This window comes from Mus pahari, chromosome 4 (genome assembly GCF_900095145.1).
Source record: "Mus pahari chromosome 4, PAHARI_EIJ_v1.1, whole genome shotgun sequence".
NCBI classification, from domain to species: Eukaryota; Metazoa; Chordata; class Mammalia; order Rodentia; family Muridae; genus Mus; species Mus pahari.
In genome coordinates this window covers 3,620,406-3,627,599 of record NC_034593.1, presented here as the reverse complement: position 1 = coordinate 3,627,599, position 7,194 = coordinate 3,620,406, and positions in this window count along the sequence as shown.

Here is a 7,194-nt window from a genome sequence, read left to right as displayed (position 1 = left end):
AAGGAAGACCAAAGTGTGGATACTCTGTCCCTCCTTAGAATGAGGTACAAAATACTCATGGAAAGAGTTACAGAGACAAAGTTTGGAGCTGAGATGAAAGGATGGACCATCCAGACACTGCCCCACCTGGGGATCTATCCCAAAATCAGTCACCAAACAGAGACACTATTGCATATTCCAACACCATTTTGCTGAAAGGACCCTGATATAGCTGTCTCTTGTGAGGCTATGTCAGTGCCTGGCAAACACAGAAGTGGATGCTCACAGTCATCTATAGGATGGAACACAGGGCCCCCAATGGAGGAGCTAGAGAAAGTACCACGAAGCTGTAGGGCTCTCCAATCCTATAGGTGGAACAACAGTATGCACTAATCAGTACCCCCAGAGTTTGTGTCTCTAGCTGCATATGTAGCAGAAGATGGCCCAGTCGGCCATCATTGGGAAGAGAGGTTCCTTGGTCTTGAAAACTTTATATGCCCCATACAGGGGAACGTCAGGGCCAAGAAGTGGGGTGGGTTGGTAGGGGAGCAGAACAGGCAGGTGGTATAGGGGCTTTTGGGGATAGCACTTGAAATGTAAATGAAGAAAATATCTAATAAAAAAAGAATTACATTAAATATTATCTAAATTAGAAGTATCCTTAGAGGCCTAGGTTTTTGGCCTAGTTCATGCCACTTGTCCTTTTAAAATGACTCCAAGTCTTCGTTACCAATTTAAAGCTCATTGTCTTGTTACCAATGTTACACCTTTTTAATCATACCCAATAACTTATAGGCCAATATTCTATAACCAAGACAGGCAGAGCATATTTATTTCTTTAAGACCAGTCAAAAACCAAATGAAGTGGCTACACAAATCTTATAAATTCATACCAATCAAAGAATTTTACTTTTCCTAGCTATAATTTCAAAATAGAAAGCACTTTGCCATTTGCTAAACACAATAATCACAATTGTAGAGAATCTTTAGGTAAAAACTACTATCAGCTTATTTGCCTTAGAACTAAGAGTCTGCAGACTCCTTTTTTTTTTTCCTTTTGTTGTTGGCGGTTTGTTTGTTTGTTTGAGACAGGGTTTCTCTGTGTAGCCCTGGCTCTCCTGGAACTCACTCTGTAGACCAGGCTGGCCTCAAACTCAGAAATCTACCTGCCTCTGCCTCCCAAGTGCTGGGATTAAAGTTTTGTGCCACCATGCAGGCTTGGAGATTCCTTTTTAAAAACAGTTTTCAGCAGGGGCTCTCCTGCTGTGTTTGATTCTTGGCTAAGTTGCAAGGCCACTCTCACCCTCTGTTGTGCAAACTGAGACTGAATCAGCAGATAAAGTTTTAACCATTTTTTTTTCTTTTCAACATGAAACAGAACAGTCAGTCATTCAGACAATGAAACAAAAACATACATGTATTGACACGTGGACAGATTGGTGCACCAAACATAGATAATACAAAGAGAGTAGAGAACTTGATGTAATCAAACCTAAGGATGTCTCCTGCAGGGGCCAGAGAGAATTAACAGGACATCTCCCAATTTCTCTCTGTCCCTGGGAGAGTTCCAAAATCCATTTTCTTCTTTCTCCTCTCCTCTCCTCTCCTCTCCTCTCCTCTCCTCTCCTCTCCTCTCCTCTCCTCTCCTCTCCTCTCCTCTCCTCTCCATTCCTGCTTGTAAGAGGCAGCTTGTCGAACCAGGATTAAAACCCAAAATTCTCTAACAGCTTCTGGCAAGCACCCAAAGCTTCCAATTTATTTAATCTGAAGGCAATTCCCTGAGAAAAACACAATCTCTATACACTAAATGTCTCAGATAGCCTAAAGGTCTACCATGCTGAATCTTTTTTGAAGCCACCTTCAGCCTACACTTAGTCAAACATCTTAAAGCCATCTGCAAAGCCTGCTCTGCCTGCTCTTTCAATTTCTGCAACCAACAAAAATACTATCCACAAAATGAATTATATATGTTTGAGGAAATGATTTCCTAACTTCTAATAAAGCCTTATCTGTGAGTTTTTGGCACAATGTAGGATTGGGAAGTTGTAAATAAGGTAATAGTAAGAACTGAGCTATATTTTGAACTTTATGAAGTTTCTTTTTATATTTTAACCATAACTTTTAATTTTACCTAAAGTATCAGAATCCACAACTTGAAGGTTTTTTTGTTTTTGTTTTTGTTTTGTTTTTTTATAACTGAGGCTGTGTAGTATAATGAGGTCCACAGTTCCTGTACGGGGCTAAAGGCTGCCCCTTATCTAGATTTTTGTGTTCCCCTCTTCTTTAGTGAGCGGAGTCCCATCTTTATGGGACTTGGATTTACATTCATTCCTCCAAGGTTCTCTCCACCACAGCATGGGCAGAGACCTGGAGGAAAGCCCTTCTTGTTTCTTGAGGGATTTTTGCAATCGTTCCTCAGGTGTCCCGGTTTTTTTTAATAACTGAAACATGCAGCTTTATTCCCCTGAGAATGCTTTCCATTTTCACAGGTGTTCTTAAAATTGGCGCTGAGTTTCTGTCTCTTTATCACTACAGCATAGGCCTTTTCTATGGCTGGTGAGATGTCTAAACATGTTTTAATGTCAGACTGCCCCATAATAAAAAACTTACTTGTCCTCAAACTGAATAGCCTTCATCAGTCAGTCTTCAGCACCGAGACGAGATCTTATCCTTGCTTGAGAAATAAAGAAGAAAAAGAAAAAGAAAAAGAAAAAGAAAAAGAAAAAGAAAAAGAAAAAGAAAAAGAAAAAGAAAAAGAGAAAGAGAAAGAGAAAAAGTCTTACCTGCCCTGAAGTCCCTGTTCAGGTACCACTTGCTACAGACTAACCTCTATTGAGTCTCCTATCTATAAGGAGTGGGTTTCTGGTTGCAGGTGAGCAAGGGTCGGTGAGAATTGAAAAGAGATACAAACACAAGAGAGTGCGGAATCTGTATTTTTGTCAAAGTCAGCATCAGTTATATATAATACAGAAAACAAAGGAGTAGGATGTCAAAGCAGGCAAGGTACATATAAGTTATCTGACACAAAACAGAGGAATGAGTTCAAAGGACTGACAGGAACCAGGTAATGTTTACAGTAAAGATAAAACAGCCCTGCCTAAGGTCAGCTAATGACAGGTAAGAATTTTACACCCTAGTTACAATTTTTGCTACTCCTTTGAGCCTTGTGAAAGCAAGCTCTAGGGGGTTCTGCTCTAGCAGACCTTCTCATGAATAATGCAATACCACCACCACCACCACCCCCATTTCCCAGGCCTTGGTTAAACTCCTGCATATGAGAGTAACTTGGCTGTTCTTTCAAGTATGTGTAGGGAAACTTCATTTGTCAGTGAATTCACCAACTTTCTTCTAATATTCAGTGTAGTCAGCTATACCTGGCTGTCTTAGTCACGGTTTCTATTCCTGCACAAACATCATGACCAAGAAGCAATTTGCAGAGGAAAGGGTTTATTCACCTTGCACTTTCCACATTGCTGTTGATCAGCAAAGGATGTCAGGACTGGAACTCAAGCAGGGCAGGAAGCAGGAGCTGATGCAGAGACCATGGAGGGATGTTACTTACTGGCTTGCTTCCCCTGGCTTGCTCAGCCTGCTCTCTTATAGAACCAAGACTACCAGCCCAGAGATGGCACCACCCACAAGTGGACTTCCCCCCTTGACCACTAATTGAGAAAATGCTTTACAGCTCGATCTCATGGAGGCATTTCCCAAACTGAAACTCCTTTCTCTTTGATAACTCCAGCTGGTGTCAAGTTGACACAAAACTAGCCAGTACAATTGACCCCTTGTCAACTTGACACACAAACACATCACTAGTAAGCCTCAGTCCTTAGTTTCTTAGTCATCCCCGAGATCTAAATAACTTTAAAAGTCCCATAGTCTTTACATATTAAAAGTTCAATCCCTTTAAAATATCCAGTATCATTTAAAATTCAAAGTACTTTAAAATTCAAATTTTCTTTTCTTTTCTTTTCTTTTCTTTTCTTTTCTTTTTTTTTTTTTTCCTTTTGGTTTTTCGAGACAGGGTTTCTCTGTGTAGCCCTGGCTGTCCTGGAACTCACTTTGTAGACCAGGCTGGCCTCGAACTCAGAAATAAACCTGCCTCGGCCTCCTGAGTGCTGGGATTAAAGGCGTATGCCACCACCGCCCAGCTTAAAATTTAAAATTTCTTAACTGTGGGCTTCACTAAAAAACTTCATTCAAGAGGGAAAAATATCAGGGCACAGTCACAATCAAAAGAAAAAAATTAAACACCAACTATCCAATGTCTGGGATCCAACTCACGATCTTCTGGGCTCCTCCAAGGGCTTGGGTCACTTCTCCAGCCCTGTCCTTTGTAACACACAGCTTTTCCTCTAGGTTCCAGATGCCTGTACTGCACTGCTGCTTTTGTTCTTGGTGGTCATTCATGGTCCTGGCATCTCCAAAACACTGAATGATCCCTTCAGTAATGGGACATCAATTGCTACTGAGGCTGCACCTTCCCCAATGGCCTTCCATGGCCTCTCACAGTGCTGAGTCTCAGCTGCTCTGCATGACCCCTTCATGTCTTCAAAACCAGTGCCACCTGGGTTACTCTTACACATTACCAAGTCCTGCTGCAGCACAAGGTACAACTTTGGTTATCTCTGGAACACAGTCTCTTTGTGCTTTCAGAAAACACTTCCCAGAAGATGTCACCTTAATGATGCTGGTCTCTTCTTAATCACCATTAATTTCTTAGCTCCAGCTAACTGGTATCAATAGTCCTAGTAATGCAAAGGTTTTACTTTAGTAGTTCTGATATCTTGTTAATCTCAGCTGATTCTTCAGCCCCAGCTAACCAGAACCACAGAATCTTCATAGTCAAAATAAGAATGACCCTGATAAGAGTCTTTAATCTTCCCTTTGAAATTTCACAAGCCAGGCCTGTATCTTCTGCACTGTTCTCAACATTATCTTCCAAGTTCCTACACAGAGCTCTTAACACCAAATGGATCTTCTAGCCTAAAGTTCCAAAGTCCTTCCACGGTCCTCCCCAAAACATGGTCAGCTTGTCACAGGAATACCCCACTCCTGGTACCAATTTGTCTTAGTCGGGGTTTCTATTCCTGCACAAACATCATGACCAACAAGGAATTTGGAGAGGATAGGGTTTATTCAGCTTATACTTTCCACATTGCTGTTGATCACCAAAGGATGTCAGGACTGGAACTCAAGCAGGGCAGGAAGCTGATGCAGAGGCCATGGAGGGATGTTACTTAGTGGCTTCCTTTCCCTGGGTTGCTCATCCTGTTCTCATATATAACCAAGACTACCTGCCCAGAGATGGCACCACCTACAAGTGGACCTCCCCCCTTGATCACTAATTGAGAAAATACCTTACAACTGGAGCTAATGGAGGCATTTCCCCAACTGAAGCTCCTTTCACTGTGATAACTCCAGCCTGTGTCAAGTTGGCACATAACTAGCCAGAATACTGGCTGGAATGAAGATTCTAAGTATACTTTGCTAAGCTTGCCCCAAGATTTCTAGCTCTTATCCAGTAAAATGCTGTAAGACCCTCCACAATATTGCAGGGACAAATCTGGGGCATTCTAGCTTTGGAAATGCCAAGGTTCCAGGAGGCTGTTTCTGTGAAACTCTTTGCCTTCTGACTGACTCTCTCTCTCTCCTCTCTCTCTCTCTCTCTCTCTCTCTCTCTCTCTCTCTCTCTCTCTCTCTCTCTTTCTACTGCCTCCTCAATCCCCCATGTCCTAAATAAATTCAACTGCATATATACCTATTGTATGGCTGATCCCTCAGGAGGAAGGGATGCCTCAGCATGGGCCTGCAGAGGCACCCCCTTCTATGTCACCAAACATATCCTGGTTCTTTCTTTCTGTTTTATAAAACACAACACCAATAGCAACCAAATTGCCCCAAACCAGATCCTGGGCTCATTGTTCTTGTGCCTATCTTTGGAGACCAAAAACAAAGTAATATAAAATAAAATAAAACAAATCCCTGGACACAGCCCAGGTACTTTTCTGTTTGCTGCCATGAGAAGACTGAGAAGGCTCCCTTAGCTACTGACTCCGGAAACCAACTGGCACCTGCTTGAAATGGATACTGATGGCCTCCAGAGACCCTGCCCACCATCTAAAATAAAAGAAATACAGTTCTTGACAAAGGAACATCAATAATTTTGAGATGCTGGAGTATTGCCCACAGAATAGACAGAAGGGACTTTAGACAAATCAGGATGGATCATATCCTGGCACCATGGAACAATAGAAAACAAACCACCAGGCAGTTCTCTGAGAATGCTATTCTCCAACAAAAGAGCAAGTTGTTGGAATTGAAAGAATACTATACCTAGCCAGTTACCTTTGATTTCAACCCCAGCCCTAAAAAAGCTAATAAAGTAGGGTCTTAAATTTGAGTCCAGTTTCATGATAAAACCCTCCATCAAACAAAAAAGATGGAGTTGATTGTGCCAACTCTTCCAAAAGTAATTACAAACCAAATGTTATGATAAAATATTTCTTATGCATGGCTACCTGACACTAAATGTGTTCTAACCTTAGTTTCCACTTACATTCTGTTTATTATATGTGTTTCAGACATAGATATATTCCACATCAAGCTTGCAGTGTTAAAACAAAAAGCAGATAATCATAATTGGCCTGTAAAAACTGAAAATATTTTAGAGGCACATGTGTGTCTTAATCTATCAAGGTTCTGACAATGGACCCTAAGAAATGTTAATTTTCCTTAGGAGTCTCATGGTGGAAGAAGGAAAAGAAAAAACCTGACAGTAGCCAAGAAGAATCTTGCCTCCTGTTTAAAAGGTTTCATGTAGCTCTAACAACATGTATAAACACTGAGAATGAGACCAAAGTGCAGACAATGCTGAGTCAGTGGTGATTGGGTTAAAACCTTGGCAGATTGCTTAGGTGTGCAATCCCTACTCCTCTATTTAAGATTTAATCTCACTGTGGGGCTTCAGCAATAGACTGGAAAGAGGGAGTCACTGGATTTCTTCATCCATCTTCCTACTGTGGCCATACTGAGGAAATTGTATTTTCTGGTTTTCCCCATTAAAACAAAACAAAACAAAACAAAACAAAACAAAACAAACAAAACACAACCAACTAAAAAAAATCAAAATCAAATACAAAACAAATAAACAAATAAAGCAAAACACCAACATATGGCCACCAGAAGGCAACTATTCAGTAGATATTCACTTCA